The sequence below is a fragment of the Ascaphus truei genome, chromosome 3 (assembly GCF_040206685.1).
Source record: "Ascaphus truei isolate aAscTru1 chromosome 3, aAscTru1.hap1, whole genome shotgun sequence".
Lineage (NCBI taxonomy): Eukaryota > Metazoa > Chordata > Amphibia > Anura > Ascaphidae > Ascaphus > Ascaphus truei.
Window position 1 is genome coordinate 210,891,615 of NC_134485.1, and position 19,308 is coordinate 210,910,922.

The 19,308-nt window shown below is 48.5% G+C and overlaps 1 protein-coding gene across 2 annotated transcripts in view; it reads right to left on the reverse strand.

The window, feature by feature from the left end:
* Positions 1-19,308, reverse strand: part of KSR1 (kinase suppressor of ras 1) — a 176,332-nt gene that overhangs the window by 57,377 nt on the left and 99,647 nt on the right. The gene's annotated exons all lie outside the window — the stretch shown is intronic.

Here is a 19,308-nt window from a genome sequence, read left to right on the forward strand (position 1 = left end):
CCCCCTCCTATCCACTGCCCCCCCCTCCTGTCCACTGCCCCCCCCTCCTGTCCACTGCCCCCCCCCTCCTGTCCACTGCGTCCCCCCTCCTGTCCACTGCGTCCCCCCTCCTGTCCCCCCTCCTGTCCACTGCCCCCCCCTCCTGTCCACTGCCCCCCCCCTCCTGTCCACTGCCCCCCCTCCTGTCCACTGCCCCCCCCTCCTGTCCACTGCCCCCCCTCCTGTCCACTGCCCCCCCCTCCTGTCCACTGCCCCCCCCTCCTGTCCACTGCCCCCCCCTCCTGTCCACTGCCCCCTCCCTCCTGTCCACTGCCCCCCCCCCTCCTGTCCACTGCCCCCCCCCTCCTGTCCACTGCCCCCCCCCCCTCCTGTCCACTGCCCCCCCCCTCCTGTCCACTGCCCCCCCCCTCCTGTCCACTGCCCCCCCCTCCTGTCCACTGCCCCCCCCCCTCCTGTCCACTGCCCCCCCCCTCCTGTCCACTGCCCCCCCCCCCCTCCTGTCCACTGCCCCCCCCCCTCCTGTCCACTGCCCCCCCCCCTCCTGTCCACTGCCCCCCCCCCTCCTGTCCACTGCCCCCCCCCTCCTGTCCACTGCCCCCCCCCTCCTGTCCACTGCCCCCCCCCTCCTGTCCACTGCCCCCCCCCTCCTGTCCACTGCCCCCTCCCTCCTGTCCACTGCCCCCCCTCCTGTCCACTGCCCCCTCCCTCCTGTCCACTGCCCCCCCTCCTGTCCACTGCCCCCCCCTCCTGTCCACTGCCCCCCCCTCCTGTCCACTGCCCCCCCCTCCTGTCCACTGCCCCCCCCTCCTGTCCACTGCCCCCCCCCTCCTGTCCACTGCCCCCCCCCTCCTGTCCACTGCCCCCCCCCCTCCTGTCCACTGCCCCCCCCCTCCTGTCCACTGCCCCCCCCTCCTGTCCACTGCCCCCCCCCCTCCTGTCCACTGCAGGAAATGCAGGGGGAGGAATCCATGCCTTTGAGGCGCCCCCCCCCTCCCTTTGACGCCCCCCCCCCCTCCCTTTGACGCCCCCCCCCCTCCCTTTGACGCCCCCCCCTCCCTTTGACGCACCCCCCCCTCCCTTTGACGCCCCCCCCTCCCTTTGACGCCCCCCCCCCTCCCTTTGACGCCCCCCCCCCCTCCCTTTGACGCCCCCCCCTCCCTTTGACGCCCATTCCAAGTATTCCACTGCCCCCTCCCTCCTGTCCACTGCCCCCCCCCTCCTGTCCACTGCCCCCCCCTCCTGTCCACTGCCCCCCCCCTCCTGTCCACTGCCCCCCCCCTCCTGTCCACTGCCCCCCCCCCTCCTGTCCACTGCCCCCCCCCTCCTGTCCACTGCCCCCCCCCCTCCTGTCCACTGCCCCCCCCCTCCTGTCCACTGCCCCCCCCCCTCCTGTCCACTGCCCCCCCCCTCCTGTCCACTGCCCCCCCCCCTCCTGTCCACTGCCCCCCCCCCTCCTGTCCACTGCCCCCCCCCCTCCTGTCCACTGCCCCCCCCTCCTGTCCACTGCCCCCCCCCCCCCTGTCCACTGCCCCCCCCCCTCCTGTCCACTGCCCCCCCCTCCTGTCCACTGCCCCCCCCCCCTCCTGTCCACTGCCCCCTCCCTCCTGTCCACTGCCCCCCCCTCCTGTCCACTGCCCCCCCCTCCTGTCCACTGCCCCCCCCCCCCCTGTCCACTGCCCCCCCCCCTCCTGTCCACTGCCCCCCCCTCCTGTCCACTGCCCCCCCCCCTCCTGTCCACTGCCCCCTCCCTCCTGTCCACTGCCCCCCCCTCCTGTCCACTGCCCCCCCCTCCTGTCCACTGCCCCCCCCCTCCTGTCCACTGCCCCCCCCTCCTGTCCACTGCCCCCCCCCCTCCTGTCCACTGCCCCCCCCCCCTCCTGTCCACTGCCCCCCCCCTCCTGTCCACTGCCCCCCCCCTCCTGTCCACTGCAGGAAATGCAGGGGGAGGAATCCATGCCTTTGAGGCGCCCCCCCCCTCCCTTTGACGCCCCCCCCCCTCCCTTTGACGCCCCCCCCTCCCTTTGACGCCCCCCCCCTCCCTTTGACGCCCCCCCCTCTCCCTTTGACGCCCCCCCCTCTCCCTTTGACGCCCCCCCCTCCCCCTTTGACGCCCCCCCCTCCCTTTGACGCCCCCCCCCCTCCCTTTGACGCCCCCCCTCTCCCTTTGACGCCCCCCCCCTCCCTTTGACGCCCCCCCCCTCCCTTTGACGCCCCCCCCCCTCCCTTTGACGCCCCCCCCCTCCCTTTGACGCCCCCCCCCCTCCCTTTGACGCCCCCCCCCTCCCTTTGACGCCCCCCCCCCCTCCCTTTGACGCCCCCCCCCCTCCCTTTGACGCCCCCCCCCCTCCCTTTGACGCCCCCCCCTCCCTTTGACGCCCCCCCTCCCTTTGACGCCCCCCCCCTCCCTTTGACGCCCCCCCCTCCCTTTGACGCCCCCCCCTTCCCTTTGACGCCCCCCCCTCTCCCTTTGACGCCCCCCCCTCTCCCTTTGACGCCCCCCCCCTCTCCCTTTGACGCCCCCCCCTCCCTTTGACGCCCCCCCCCCCTTTGACGCCCCCCCCCCTCCCTTTGACGCCCCCCCTCTCCCTTTGACGCCCCCCCCCTCCCTTTGACGCCCCCCCCCCCTCCCTTTGACGCCCCCCCCCTCCCTTTGACGCCCCCCCCCCTCCCTTTGACGCCCCCCCCCCTCCCTTTGACGCCCCCCCCCCTCCCTTTGACGCCCCCCCCTCCCTTTGACGCCCCCCCCTCCCTTTGACGCCCCCCCCCCTCCCTTTGACGCCCCCCCCTCTCCCTTTGACGCCCCCCCCTCCCTTTGACGCCCCCCCCTCCCTTTGACGCCCCCCCCTCCCTTTGACGCCCCCCCCTCCCTTTGACGCCCCCCCCCTCCCTTTGACGCCCCCCCCCCTCCCTTTGACGCCCCCCCCTCCCTTTGACGCCCCCCCCCTCCCTTTGACGCCCCCCCCCCTCCCTTTGACGCCCCCCCCCCTCCCTTTGACGCCCCCCCCCTCCCTTTGACGCCCCCCCCCCGCCTTTGACGCCCCCCCTGCCTTTGACGCCCCGCGCGCACACACTGACTGACTGCCGCACGCACGCACACACTGACTGACGCGCACACACTGACTGAGGCACACACTGACTGTGTGTGCGTCAGTCAGTCTGTGTGTGTTTGTGTTTCTGCCTCAGACTCACTGACGCGCGACCAAACACACAGTGACTGACGCACACACGCTACATGAAGCTGTAAAGGAGGGAGGGAGGGGGGGGGACTGGATTGATGTGAATGGGGGACAAACAGAGAGAGGGGGGAGGAGAGAGAGGAACGGGAACATTACATCCCGGGCAACGCCGGGTCTCTCAGCTAGTTTATTATATTTTTACAGCTCCAGCTGACACTAAAGGGACACGTTGATGGTGCTGGTATGAGGATCACAGCCAGGGTTCAGCCTCTGAACCTCAACTATCGCAAGGTTATACATTAGATAGCAGTGCCACCAGCTTTGAAATCTTTTACATTCAGACGACTGTTTCAGAGCACATTGAACAGAGGCCAGACATTCTGTAAGATACATATGGGAGGGGAAAAAAAGGGAGCTGAAACGATGAAATGTGGAATGAGCAGTTCAATATGGTAACATCATTGGAACTATCTGGTATTTTAGAGCTGGGATTGGAGACCCGAATTATTCTTACAAAGCAGGGTCCCATATCTTGAAAGAAATGCGTCTAAAATATTCTTAATTGTTAGCAATTTAATAAAATCATTAGTGGCTTAAGAAATGGTAAAAATGTGCAATATCTCTGAATGATGAACTATAAAAGTTACCGACGTAGAACATTCAGGAACCAAGCTTTCTGATTGGTCACAATCCTGGGCAAGAGTGGTCTAGAAAATCCCAGAAATGTGAGCCATTAACACCATATGCACATTAAAATAGGTGTTGGCATTAAATGGCGAACTGATGCCCTGTTCCTTGGGTATTATCCTTATTTGCATGCGTTCCCTCTGGGAATATGTAGGACATTGCCACAAAAGAATACAGTGAAAGATAATCAGCTCATCAGGGAAATTCAACCTGGCCATAAATACACTGAAGGAGAAGGCCCGCAGAGCATTTTATGCAATAAGGAAACAGATGTACCACCTCAAACCACCAATAAGAATCTGGATGAAAATATTCAACAGCATCATCACACCCATCTTTCTGTATGGCAGCTGGAAACCTACCATAGCCTACAGAGAGAATACACTCTGGCACCCTACCTACTGAAGGTAAAAGACCCAAAACAGAGACAGACCCTGGGCCAGTACAGAATAAGTACCCACAGCCTAGAAATAGAAACAGGCAGACACAGACAGAACTGGAAGCCCCGGAGAAGAGAATATGAGAGGAGAACCAACAAATAGCGATCCTCCTGGGAGAAGATGAAACCACAGCAGAACTGGCTGCACACTATATCAGCACCTGCCACAAGCTGAGAGACGTCCACTAACCCCCACATGCCTGTGTGAAACCGTTACCCATATACCATGCAATCATTATACCCTACCCCCTAGTATTCGTGTAATTATTGTCCCCCACCCCCTATTATTCACGCTTTGGCAATACTGAAATGTTCTTTCGTCATGCCAATAAAGCTGATTTGATTTGATTTTCACAAGGTTACAAGTTACGAGCGAGCCGTGTACAAGAGAAGGATCTGTGGGGTGGCAAAGCTCTGCACTTCTGTCCATCAGTTTACGATGCCTGGCTATTTATGCAGAGCCGGATTACTCGATAGCAGCTGTGCAGCTCCCCCTCACGCATGTTGCATGACCTTTCTGCCTTACTCTTAACCCATTCGCTGCCACGTGAGCCTGTGACCTCCGGCAGAGCAAGAATTAAGGGGGCAGACCCAACTGGTACCAGACAGAACTAAAATGCGTGAAAATGGGCACAAGAGAAAACTATAAACAGCTCAGGAATCTGGGGTAACCAGAGCTTCAGGGGACTCCCTGGTTCAGATATTGGAGGGTGGGAGGGGGGAGTTGCAGCATTATATCTATCCCGGTGATCACGTACCTAGATTTACTCACATCTCTCCCCATCATAGGACCAAGTGGAAATAGGATAGAAGAAAGTAGAGGGAGAAGACCGAGATAAGGGCAGTAAAAGCCCCCTAAAAGATTTCCAGTACAGTACTAACTCCTGGCATACAGATCACTGCCATTAGAGCCCTCTGTTCCGTAATGTGAATGTATCTTTATATGAAAAGTTCTGAAGCAACTATGCCGTGTATTGAAACAAATGTTTTTGCCAAAAGCAAGACATTTGGCAAATGAACAGTGAGGACTGGAGTACAAGGAGAAGCCAGACATGTAGGCAGATTTCTGTAACAGTTGGTAAATTATGCTAATACAGTAGCAGTTCACAGGTTAGTCTGTACTATGACCAAAAGTAATCTACTGGTATGTTTACAGATTGCATGTAGGTAGTTGTCGACAGTAATAGTCTTTTTTTTCTTTCGGGCAAGCTTTGTTGAGGTGTGTGTGTGTGTGTGTGTGTGTGTGTGTGTGTGTGTGTGTGTGTGTGTGTCAGATACAGATTGTAATAACTGTGGGTGGGTCTTTCACAATCTACCGGTACATTTTTCAATCATACTTATTTTATTTGTTCTTTGTGTGCAATGTAATTATGATACAATCATTAACCAGAAACAGATAATAAAGTTGTAGGACAGTAGGTATCAGTCAAGATAAATTAAAACACTGCGAGTGGTTTGTACTTGCTTTGCTAGTCCCATGCTGTGTTTAAAAGATGTGTGAACGGCGATGCATCAGCTTAAATGGGCTCCATGTGAATGGATATTCCAAGCAAAAGGTGACACATTGTGTGCTCATTTGCATGTCATTTCACAGAATCCCTTGCTGCAGTGGGAGCACTGTATGCTAGGTGATAATGGTTGAAAAGCTGTCTGAGACATGTGAATGTGCTCACAAGTGATATTCTTTATTGGCTATATGCTAACGGTGGAGGGTTTTGTCGCCTTTTTCACCCACCATAACTTAAAATGTAATATATATATATATATATATATACAGTGTTCGACAAACCTATACATTTGCTCGCCCCGGGCGAGTGGATTTAACATCGTGGCGAGCGCCTTTTTGCACAAGCAGCACACGTTTGGTACTAGGTGGCGAGTAGATTTTGGGTGATTTGTTGACCACTGTATATATATATATATATATATCATACGATACCGGTTGCAACACGACATCAAGGGACAGCACGCAGGTAAGTAAATCATACATTTTCTATATTTGATAGAAGACACAAAAACCGACGTTTCGGTCCTCCAGTAGGACCTTTCTCTAGGTGGTATATATATATATATACACATATACACACACACATACATACTGAGTATATAATGTGTATGCATGTATATATTTATTTTTGTATACAAAAATCACTTCATTTCCCTGTGCTCATACAGTATGTACTAGAAAAAGAAAAGATCTACAGTATATCATTATAGCCCTGATCCACAAAAGGGTGCGAAGCTTTAGCACGCCATTACTCGCTATTCATATGAATGCTAAAGCTTAACACCCTTTATATTTCCTGGTAAAATACCTTGCTGGAAAAATAAAATCTGTTTAATTCAGCAGTGGCAGGTCAAGCTAATCTGGGCTGATCTTCCATAGGTCAATGTGCGCTCCATAAAAATCACAACTATAACACTACATTGAATAGAACAAGAGCTATGCAACATTATTACTTTCTGGAACATTTGAATATAATGGAACGGGAATTAAAGTAACATGACATTTTGTGCAAACTAAACTGTCCCACAAGGTTGACTTCTCAGAAAATACAGTCATTGCGGTCTCGGACCGTAGCTTTAACCACCAGCTGCTTAACTAGTACAATGAAAAAAATATTTCCCAGTTTGAGTCAGTTTATTGTATAGAACCACCAATGGTCGAAGGGCTATCAAATCATGGGAGGGTGTCCAACTTCAAGATACTGTATAGTAGCATGGTTCTGTTAAATAAGTGGTGCAAAACTTTTAGTCCCAAAACATTCTGGAAGGGGTTAAATGATTTCAATTAATAAAATAGTAAATAAAATTTAAAAAAAAAAATGTACTGGGTGCCATTAGACTGCAATCACTGGCACAGATCAAATAACACATACGTGGGCTTAGCAGCAATTCCAATTGGGTACTTTTTATTTATTATTATTTAATGAACCAGGTCCCCTAGAACTGATCTGTAGACTCATTACCTCCAGGGACCAACCGGGTTCCCCAAAAATATTTGTAGGGTTTTTTTTAATGCTGGTTTTGCCACACGCCAACCTCTCCCCTCCCTCCCCACCACAAATATGGCTGCCGGGTCACCAATAGAAAGTTGCAATGTGATTATGGGGCATTAAAGACTGATGGTAGATGTATGCAGCTGTCATTTATTTTGGGATGGGGTTTGTCAAAGTTGACTTATTATTTTATTTGTATAACGCAGACCATGAATGCAGTACCTTGCTACACTCATGTATGGACTGCCAGAATCAACGGAGACGGAAAGACATTTGAAGCTCAGCAGAGTTCCACGTTGGCTATTTTGGTAAGGCGTGTCACCACCAGTTTCTGGCCACCTGCCTGTCTTTCCTGCCCCACTGCCGCTCGCTGCTTTGATGCCAGGCATGAAGGATGTTCCGGCAACTTCACAGGAATGCCCTGGGACAATACTACAATACCCCAAATTACTCCCCCTCTGCAGCTCTGCGCATCAAAGTAGAAGAAGCTATAAATGGTTAGACGTTTGTAGTCATTTAGTATTGTCATTGCCTACGTTGTTGTTAAGGTGCGGCGTCCCAGGAATTAGCATACTGGGAAAGCCCCAAAACTGGTCTGCAAAAGGGTGATGCAGAATACGGAGAAGATAAACAAAGAAGCAATAAATAGATAGAACCGGTACCACACTTTCTTTGTAGTAGAAGTGTGGAGCTTGTCACAGGTCACGTTTTCACAGGTCAGTCCCCTTTCTATTCACAGCCAAATGTTGTTTCTTAATACATTAAATGGATAGAGTGCCAGTAAAGGCGGTCTTCATAAGTACGGTGCTTGTAGGCACCATTAACAAGGAAGACGAATGACTGTGACTAATTCGTCTGATCCGTGCTGTACAAGCCAACTGCCTGACAAACCCAGGACCCAAGTCCTCTTGGCACAACCCAGACTCTAAATACCTTAATTCTTCTATTCATTCTGTTCGTTTTGTTTCAAGCAATTAGCGGAACAGAATAGGGAGTTGTTGGGGAGGTATAAATAACAGAAAGAAGATTAGAGCGTAAAAAACCCTAATGACCTTGGGACGAGGCAGCTCAGACAGGCTTTCTGAACCTGCCGCCGGTCCCCATGACACGCGACAACAGCAGCTAAGCCCCGAGAAAAACAAGAGGCTTTCTTTAAACCTCCATCAGGCCCTGAAGATCGTTCCGGCTGTTGGGCTCCCTGAAGGGTTTGAATATTTGACTGTAGATGATGTACACATTGTACTTTGCTCTGTTTTACCTGTGCCTGTAAATTAATACCCATCTCCTCTGTGCATTTCACCTGCGACATAGCGTACATTTCTGCTGGCAACCCATCTACTATCCAGCATTTTTTACATTTAAAGTAGAAGTCTTAAAGGGGTTGCAGGGTAGACTGGACATTACATTTTATCTAAACGATAAGCAGCTATTAACATTATTAATAGGCATATCTAAAGTTCTGAAATAACAAAACTGAATGAAGAAGTTTACCCTGCCAGACAATATTAAGGTGCAAATGTACTTTTTAAGAATATTCTGGGAGTTATGCAAAGGCAATTATGGTATTACAGGAGTATTTCATCCTTACTCTTTTTGCATCGATATATACGTATATTGCTATTTTGTCCTATGTGCTCTAGCTTGCAATTTGAAGCGTTTCAAAGGAGTTATGGAGGGTTACATGACACACATTATAGTGGGATATAACAAATATTACCCTGGTTAGCTTTTCCCTTTCTCTTAACTTCAATCTCCCTCCGGTCAGATGTGGCATAAATCTCTAAGGCTTGATCTGCACCAAGTGTAAGAAGCGTTGACAAGCTTATTACTTTTGATGCAGTTGCAAGAAGAAGAAAAAATTACTGTGCGACAAAGCATATGTTTCTTTTGCACCGATACACAGATCAGACTGAGATACCAAATGTGTCATGACAATAATGCAAGAGACTGGTTATCATCATATAATACTCTTTTTAATGTCCACATAATCTGTGGGTTATCTGATAAAAGGCCAATTGGACCTTACGAAATGCTGGTTTAAAGCTATGTAGACAAAATGGCAATGTAATGAATATTGGTCAACATTACTTAATATCGGCCTTGGAAGTGAGAGAAACTGGCAGAAGACTCCGTGCCAGCTCCATGTGAATGGCCAAATTACTTCATTCTTCTGGGCCTTTGAAAGTCTTTAAAGCAGGGGATACTTATGCCTGTTATTTTGTACCATACACAGCTTTGTATACAACCTCAGCATTACATAGGAAATGAGGCATTATTAATTATTATAAACAAATCAGCATTTATGCTATATCTAATCAGCCAATCAAATAATTAATTGCCATGTCTTGCTGATCAATGAGCTGGAAGCGTGTGCCAAGTACATTACGGAAACTCTGTTTCACAAGATTAATCTCATGCCTGCATCACAATCTCAGTGACTGCCAGATGGGCTACAAAACACAAGTTCCTGTACTTATGTGATGGACGCTTCCTTCACATGCTGTCTTTATCTGCCCAAACAGCTACCCACATTCCATTCTGACAGAGGGTGTCCTTTATGTAACAGAGATAATGCAAGCACCACTGTTAAAGGGACAGGCACTCAGAGGACCAACTTGAATTAATGGCATTGGTATGTTTAACCCTTTGGGTGCTCCATGATGTACCCTGAAGATCATATGGGGCGGCACCTCAAGAGCGCCACAGAAGCAGTGTACAGTACGTGAATGAGTGTACAGTACGTGAATGGAACGCAAGTGGAGGAGCCTCCTCCACTTCTGCCCTGAGCGATCATGTGGTCATGATCTGGACGACTTGTAGCACCCGAGTGGCCCTGTTCTTCTGACCCTTAAAAGGTGAAGAAGTTAAATATAGCCAATTGACGCCCTTTTTTATTTTATGGATTTTCTTTTATACACATTTGTAAATAATTTAATCTTTTGATGTATCCATGGTAATCAAATGCTATTTTTATCAACTCTAACTGACCAACAATAGTTATCAATAGAGAGATTAAGTAAATGGCTGCCCCATACGTTTTCACACCCTTCGCCGTTTGGTCTAAACTAATTTTTCTGCCATTAGCCAAAAAAATTGAGGGAAATAACAATAATTACAGATAACATTAGTATTAAAGCTGCAGTTCAGTCAATATCCTGCATGTGTGTTTTTTTTTAATAAATCAGTTCTGTAGTAAGAAAAAATACTTTTAGCATTTTCTGTTTTTAAAAAAACAACTTTGAAAGACCAATTTTCTTGTATTCTATTTTAACAACCATTTACTAAGGCACTGCCCCTTCATGTCCTGTCACAAGCCCTGGCACACCCCTTTGTCAGCCCTGCCCTCCCTCTAGCACATGTCAGTGCAGGAGTGCTCATGAATATTCATGAGCTTCCACTGAGTGACAGAAGCAGAGGAAAAACAAATCCCATATCTAAAGGTGTTGCCAAATTTCGCCTATCAATACATGGAGAACGAATTGACTGGTAGCTATACAGTTCTTTAGGTAATTAGAGATTGCCCACATGAAACTAAAGACAGAACTGCAGCTTTAAACTGTGCCAAAGAAAATAGAAACTTACCCATTTTGATACAGGAAGCAAAGAAGTTCAATATTTAAATTGAAGGGTGACAATCCTTTTAAAGAAGCCAATTACACTGACAAATTGTTTATTTTTATTTATTTATAAAATGTTTTACCAGGAAGTAATACATTGAGAGTTACCTCTCGTTTTCACGTATGTCCTGGGCACAGAGTTATGACAGACTTATTGCATGAGACTGCCCCAAGGCGTCCCCCCACGACGGCTAAATGGGTCCACTGCACATTAATCAACCAGAGCTACGGTCACTATAAACCCCAATCCCGTCATGAGTACTGTATGTGGGAGAAATAAAATGTTCCCGATTTCACGGATGTGTCAGATGAGCCATCTACGTATTGCCATGCGATGAGGTTTGCTGCATGAAGAAACCACGCACACAAACACATTTACAAGTATGTAACGTTCTAGTCGTTTAAAACCTGTGTGCTGTTAATTCTTATACCGATGTGTTATATTTATTTAGAACACTGCCAAAGTGCACACCAGTGTTCAAATGTTGGCTTTTGCTGTAACACACATAAGACGAGCTACAGCATGCGACGATGAGAGAAAAATTAAAAATAAAATCAGAGGTTTGGCCTTTTTTTCTATTTCACTTGAGGAAAAAACTCAACTATGTTTTGACGTGGCGTGAATATTAAAGTGCAGCTGGTTAAGAAGAATTTTTGCAAACTTTGAATTTGCACATGGCTCTATTTTCCTTTCACACATGGAAGAGGAAAAGCACAAATTATAAAATATTCAGTGAAAGCCATCCATCTGCTGCGTCAGTAAAAGCTCTACTTATGTTATCAGCTGCCTTTGAAATGCAAGACCCGAGGAACGTATGTTTGCTGCAAACCTACTACTACTAATAAAAAGAATGGGCATTTATTTTCTCTGAAGCACACAGGAAACGTATCCGGGATAAGATCTAGAATAACAGAAGGAGTGGCTCAGTGGTAATATTACTGCATTAGAAGTATTGAGCACCATTTAAATACCAATATTATCTTCTTTTAACTTTGGGGCTACATCCCCGCGCCTCAAACACTATGAATTAAGATTAGAGGATCCACAGGGCAGGAACCTACTGCGTACAACACTGTGTACACTGCCAGATCTATAGAAGAAAAACTGTATAATGTGCATAAATGACAGAAAATAAAAAACCCACTTGTGAGCACATTCACATAATTTAGTAATCTTACATGCCTGTGGCAATTCCCATGTAGGGACGCCTGTTGAAACGCATTCATACCTGTCCAAGATGACTATCCTAGTTGCCGATATCCTACACAATCACAGAGGTTTGGAAGGTTGCCACCTGGCTTCCGATGACCCCAAGTGGTTCAGTCAGTGCTGGGAGATTGAAAAACCCGAAGCTTTCCCGTCTTCCAACCTCATTTAAACACCTGGGTGGATCTGTGAACAGGAGCCAAGTGGTGGTATTGCGCTGGAGATGTCAAGTGGCAAACTCCTACCTTTCCCTCTGAAATGAAGCATTCAGCTGTACCCGTGACCTCCCCTTGCTGCCACAAAACAGAATGAAGGGCAGGCTAATGGATCAAGTGTGTTGCCAGAGTGGGTGACACTTTAAACATCACGTCTTGGATGGCAAACAGACCGTCTTACAAAAATATTTACTGTATCAAGATTTACATATCTGCAGTTCCTAGCTGCCTGTTAAACCTCAGCCGGCACAGGGTGCAAGAAAAGAAATGCATTTATGGTGTCTGAAAATTGACATTGTTGTGCCCCTTCAGTTAGCAGACAAGTCTCAAGTATTCTTTCCAGTTACAAAGTTAGATAATCAATGTCAGAATTGTAATTAAATCATATGTAGATTTCTACAAATAATTCCTAAAACATTCCAATATGCTTAATATGGGCTAATATACAGCATAATAAATCACTCCGATATCAAACCAATCTGACGAACAAGAAAGATCAAATGTTGCAAAATGAGGCTAAGAGTGACCAAAATGGTATTTTGTGACCGACTTTACGTTTCTGATACATTTTGCAATGCAGAGCTATTTCGCACAATGATTACACACTATAATTACAGAGGGGGGGGGGGGGGGGAACAACAGGTAAAGGTTGACCAGCCTGCCCCTCCTTACATGAAACAACATGCAATATATACTACACACACACACACACAAACACAAAACACTACAGTGCAATTATACTACTAATAAGACGCTTAAACATGAAAAATTACCTTTGAAACACACACAAAACGCAATTCTGTTCCAGCATTGGATATCGGAGATCTGCCCAGAAGGTTCACTGCTCAAGAAATCTTTCCCAGCACTGTCATCTGAATACTGTGTTTTTCTTGCAGGTTGGCGAGTTCGCACATGCACAGGCGTCAGAAATCAGGAATACATTTCATTCTGCCTCCAGCAATTCATCCAAACACGGAGTGCTGCTTGTACTTTGGAATCCTGTATGTGCGTACATACTGATCTTAAACGCCTACACTGCCAGGGGCGCTAGCAATGCATTGCAGACTCCTTCGGCACCAAAAGGGTTTACCTACAGCAGTGGTTCTCAAACTTGGGTTCCTCGGGCATCCTTAAAAAGGGTTCCCTGCAATTTTCTGGTCATTTGAAAATTGGATCAAATACAGAAGAATTTACAATGCATCTGATCACAGAGTTGCTATTAGAGATGGTTGGGGGTTCCTCAGAATTCCACTTAGGGTTCCCTTAACCAAAGAAAGGTTGGAAACCACTGACCTACAATCTATTGAAAAGACTTTCACTGGTGCAGCTGGTGACAAGGACAACGGGGCACATTTATCCAGTGCCGGTACGGATTAGAACTTCAACGGGACTTGGCGCCGGAATGGGAGCGATAATTCTTACGGGCACTTGATAATTGTGTCCCAATGGAACACAACATCCAGATGTAAGGACGCTGGAAAAGTTACCATAGCATAGGAGCATTTGTGACTGCATCCCCAATACGGATATTACTGACCTAAACCAATATTTATATTCGCATTATGAGAGCTCTATAGTGGAGTTCTTTCTTAGAGTAAAGGGAATCTGAAGTCACAAATAGGTTGTTTCATCACAAAGGTTGTTGTGCTTCGTTGAGCTGTGTCACAGGACACAGCCTTCAAAATAACAGCAGCAACAGATTTATTAAAGACTTTTCATTTTTTTTTATAAAAGAAGATGACAAAGATCCCTTTTCCCAATCTGGGTTTCAAAGCTACCAACCCTGCTAATATGAAGCAAGTTCCTTCACTCAACGTCTGTTTGTTATGACAGGGTCTGGTCTACGGCATAGGATATGACGAGAAAAGATCAAATGCGGGCAGATAAGCCTAATTTCTTATACGCCAAAGAAGACTGGATCTGCCTTATTCCGGAATGCTATGCAAGTCACAGCAGAAGCTAGCGCTGGCACATACTGGTGGCACCTACCCATAACATTTAACATGGAGTTGGGCAACCGCAGAAATATCATTTTTCACACTAAATCAGGTGTTTTACAGAATGCAAACACCCCAGGGGAACAAAACCATACAGTAACTAAAGCAAAGATCAACAAATGGGAAAATCAAAGTTATACAAAAAGTTACTGGTTGGAAAGAGCAGGATCTGTAAAGGTAACAGAAGTCAAAGCAAGAAGTGTTACAGATATTGCAGATGAACAGGCTTATTTATTGTCTGAGATACAAGTTCATAAAGCGGCAAAAAAATAAAATACGTTTTATAAACATATTAATCTTGTTTTTAACAAAACATAAAATCGCCAGTCCTACAGAAATCCAACTGATGTTATTAACAAAGCAACAGACACTTCCATGCAACAACATTTACGGCGAGAGCAAGGGTTAACCCCATATCTCCTAGTAAAAGCCTGCTACGCATTGCAGCTAAGGTGTTAAAGACGTTGAAGTTAGTCCAGTAAAAGGCACCACAACTTGCAGAGGGGGGGTGGGGTGGGAAATGGCATAAAGACAGATCAACACATGATTACCGAGTTACTGGCTGATCTGCACTTTAATTCCCAATTCCCATAGCACTTGTCTGCGGTAGAACGAAACGGTCACCTTCCAACATGGCAATGCAGTGTTAAATGCTCAACATACCTCAGTGCCTGCTGCAGCCTCCGCGCACAGCAGAGCTCTCCTCACACGCCTCCTCTGTGTGACTGGCTGCGCGCGGCTCTTGGGAACAGGATTTCTAGCTGCTGCCCAGTGCAACAAACAGTGCATCATTGTCAAGCTAATCTCCCCACAGAAACGGAGGCATTTCAGCCGAGCTCATTTTCTGCGTGTGTGCTAGAGACGGGGGGTTTGCAGACAGCGGCTGAATGCAGAGAGGGGCTTAGGTCCTGACAATGACTGCAGTACAAGTCACCGGACTAATATAGGCGCTTCTCGTGATCGGGCGAATCAGCACATAACTTTCAAATTAGAAGTGGGGCTTTATTTGTGACACGAGTGAGACGGTGTCAGCTTTGGGGCTTTCCAGTGCGGTGACCTATTTTTAAATCGTGCAGCAAATCTGTGCAAAATAAATTGGCTTGTAAAAAGGTAGATAACAAATGCAAGGTCCAATGGAGGCGCCAGTTGCAAGGGTTTTGTTATTGCTACAGAGGTATTCTTACAGAGTTTTGGCAACGAAGATTATATATAAATCTTAGATATGTATATAAAATTAATATCCAGGTCTGCCCACCCTCTGTACCCATGGCATCATACTAATTACCAGTAGGCGAACCAGCAAACTGTAGGTCAACCGACAGGGGATTGTTTGGCAGGGTCCAGAAGCATAATGGGCAGGTATTAAGGGAGCCACAAGACGTACATACTGAATATATTTGTAACTGAACAAAGAAAAAAGTGGTTTATAATTAGTTTTCCATTTCCAATGTTATTTCAGGCATAGAGGTCCTTAGCATCAGCAGTATGAGGTAAACAAAAGCTCAATAAAGTGTTCCTTTAATGAATTCAGACACTGTAATAAACAGGAGGCCTCCATTTCCTATTGCTCTCAACATATTACATTTTGTCAGATTGTAATCTGCAATGTTCTACTGGACCCATTCCCTGCAACACCAACTAGATTAGATTAATATACATGTTCACGTTTTGGAGGAACGATCCACTTTTACTAAACTGTTTTCTTATTGTGATACAGAAAAAAACATTACAATGCAACCTGTTTATTTTTTTATATTTTCAACAAAAGACAGGTGACTGCCTGCCTGCCTGCCTGCCTGGGTGAGTTGGATGACAGTCACTTGAGTGACTGAGTGGGTGGGTTAGTGACGGACTGGGTTTTAGTGACTGACTGGGTGGGTGGATTAGTGACTAACTGGGTGGGTGGGTGAGTGAGTGACTGGGTGGGGTTTAGTGACTGGGTGGGTGAGTGACTTGGGTTTAGTGACTGGGTGGGTGAGTGACTTGGGTTAGTGACTGACTCGGTGGGTGGGTTAGTGACTGGGTGGGTGGTTTTGTGACGGGTTTAGTGACTGACTGGGTGGGTTAGTGACTGACATTTACTGACTGGGTGGGTGACAGCGACTGGGTGACTGAGTGGGTTAGTGACTAGGTGGGAGACAGTGACTGGGTGGGTGGGAGACAGGGACTGGGTGACAGTGACTGAGTGGGAGACAGTGACTGGGTGGGTGACAGTGACTGGGTGGGTGACTGTAACGGACAGTGACTGCGTGGGGTGACTTACCTTGACCGGTGGGTGCAGCTTGCCGCCAAATGCTTCCCCCCCCCCTGCCCCCGATATCCCCGTGGCAGCTGCCCGGGGGGAGCTGGTCTCGGGGGAGGACGCGCGGGAGGTGGTCTCGGGGGGCGTGTGGGAAGTTGGCCGCTGGGGGGGGAGCCGGGGGGCTGGAGCAGGAGAAGCACGCGGAGGAAGATGGGTTGGTGCTTCCCCCTCAGTCCAATGTTGGTAGCGGTGGTGGGGTTGCTGGAGCAGGAGGCGATGGTGGTTCCCCCTCTGTCCCACGTTGGGAGCGGGGGGGCTGGAGCAGGAGGCGTACGCGGAGGAAACTGGGTTTGTGCTTCCCCCTCCGTCCCACGTTTGGAGCGGGCCTGCAGGCAGCAGGCAGGACACCCTGCTTGCCCTGCCCATGCGCACGGGAAATCTCTGCCATTTAAATTTGTTTTTTTATAATTTAATTAACTGGCGCCCGGCCGCGCAGGACGCCAGTACTATTTTTTCCCCCCTGTTGGCGGCCCTGACCCAGGGCTCCATCTATCATGTTAAACTATCTCACGGGTGCTCAGGTTCGGCACACTGCGGAACGGGTAGACAGATTATTGGGAGGGACTGGGACTGGCCCGGCGGTCTTCGTACACGGCGCCAATAACAAAGTTAAAGAAAAATGGAGGGTCCTAAAACATGATTTGGCGAGGGGGGGGGGGGGGGGGGGGATCTAGGCCGCAAGCTTAAGGCAAGGAACTCCAAGTAGTCTTTTCAGAAATACTACCAGAGCCATGCGCTATCCCAGGGAGAAAGTTGGAGCTTAGCTAAGAAAGTGGTCTAGGATGGAGAGTTTGGGTGTTTTAGAGCAGTATGAGTTCTTCTTGGAGAGGTTCCATCTTTATAGTAGGGATGGATTGCACCTCAACGTGCTAGCGGGGGAAGGAGGAGGATGTTAAAATGGTTGGAGGAGATTTTAAACTAGGGATGAGAGGAACAAGCAAGAGGTAATGGACTAGACAGAATATATAACAATGGGGTAATGGCTACAGGTCATGGAGGTGGAGTGGGAGGTAATGGGAGTTTGGCAAGCAGGGAGGCACCCACATTAAATCCAGATAATACTAGTAAACTTCTAAAGGCTAAATTCAATTGGAGTAGAAAGGCAGGAGAAGACAAGATAACAATAGTACAGACTGGTAAAACATTAAATGCATGCTTGCTAATAAAATAAGAAGCCTGACATAAAATCGGGGGGTTAGAATTAGGAGCTACAAGGGAGCAATATTATATCATTTATTTATCTAGCGCTCTTATCCAGGGCGCTGTACGTTGTTAGTAAAACAGAGGCGTGGTTACATATAGATTTGACTATAGGGTAATTGTGAATTGCGGTGAGTAGGGGTAGGAACATTATGGTCGGGCTATGAGTAAGGTGCATTGAGAGCTTGCTTGGTTTGTGAACAGGTGCTGGAGTCAGGTCTCTGGATTTAGTCTCGTCGGTGGCATCGTGATGGGTCTGACAGTGGAGGTGATTCAATCTGTGAGGTGGGTGACTTTGAAGCGTTTTTAAGAGACTTTAGGAATGGGTGAGGGTAGGGAAGATCATGGGCATTGGTGGGGTGAGGATGGGATAGGAGGTTAACTTGGGATCATTAACGGGGCATCATGGAATGTGATGGAGAAGAGACGTTTTGAGTTATCTTCTGAAGAGGGGGTAGATTGAATGTGGTGGGGGAGTTTGTTTCAGTGGAGGGGGCGAGTAAGATAAATGATTGGAATCAAGAGGAGGCACAGGGGGCTGGGGAGGAGCAAGGGCTGTGGCAGTCAGGTAGCGAAGTGGATGGGTAGGGGTATAGTGTGAGAGGAGTGCCAAAAGGTAAGGGGAAGCAAGACCATGAAGAGATTTGTAGACCAGGGTGAAGAATTTGAAGAGGGAACGTTGTTGGATGGTTAGCCAGTGGAGCCGGGAGAGGAGAGGGGTGGTCTGGACAGAGCAGGGGAGATTGAGAAGTGTACGGGCTGCAGCGTTTTGGATTTATTGGAGGGGTGTGGTGGAGTAGAGGGGGAGACTGAGGAGAAGGGAGTTAGAGTAGTCGAGACGGGTGAAGATGAGGGAGTGGATGAGAAGTTTGGCCGAGGAGAGAAAAAATGAGTGGACACATTTTTCTTATGTTGTATAGGTGGTAGCGACAGGAGGATGTGTTGGACGAAGAGGAGAGAAGGGTCCAAAGTGACTCCAAGGTTGCAAGCAGGAGGGGAGGAAAGTGATGGTGGAGATTGGGGGGGACAGAAGGGAGGAGGAAGCAGGAAAGTAGAGGGCTTAAGTCTTAGGGTAAATTTGTAGGAAGTGGGAGAACATTCAGGTGGAAATGGCAGAAAGGCAGGCAGAGGGAAACAGGTGGAAAGTTCAGGTGAGAATAGTGGGAAGGAGATGTAGAATTAGATGTCGTCTGCAAAAAAAAATGGACTTTGAATTCATGGGAGGAGATGAGGTTAAAGATGGAGGCCGTGTAGAGGGAAAAGGAGAGGACCAAAGACGCGAGACTTGGGGCACGCCCTCTTGGAGGCTGGTGGGCGGAGAGGATGAATTGTTGAAGGTGACAGTAGAAGCTACTATGTGACTATGTAACTATGTAAGCGGTGGGAGAGCATGGGAGCCATGAGAGCCATGAGAGGGCGGTGTCAGTGATGTTAATTAAGGTTGGTGAGGATGGAGATGAGAGCGTGGT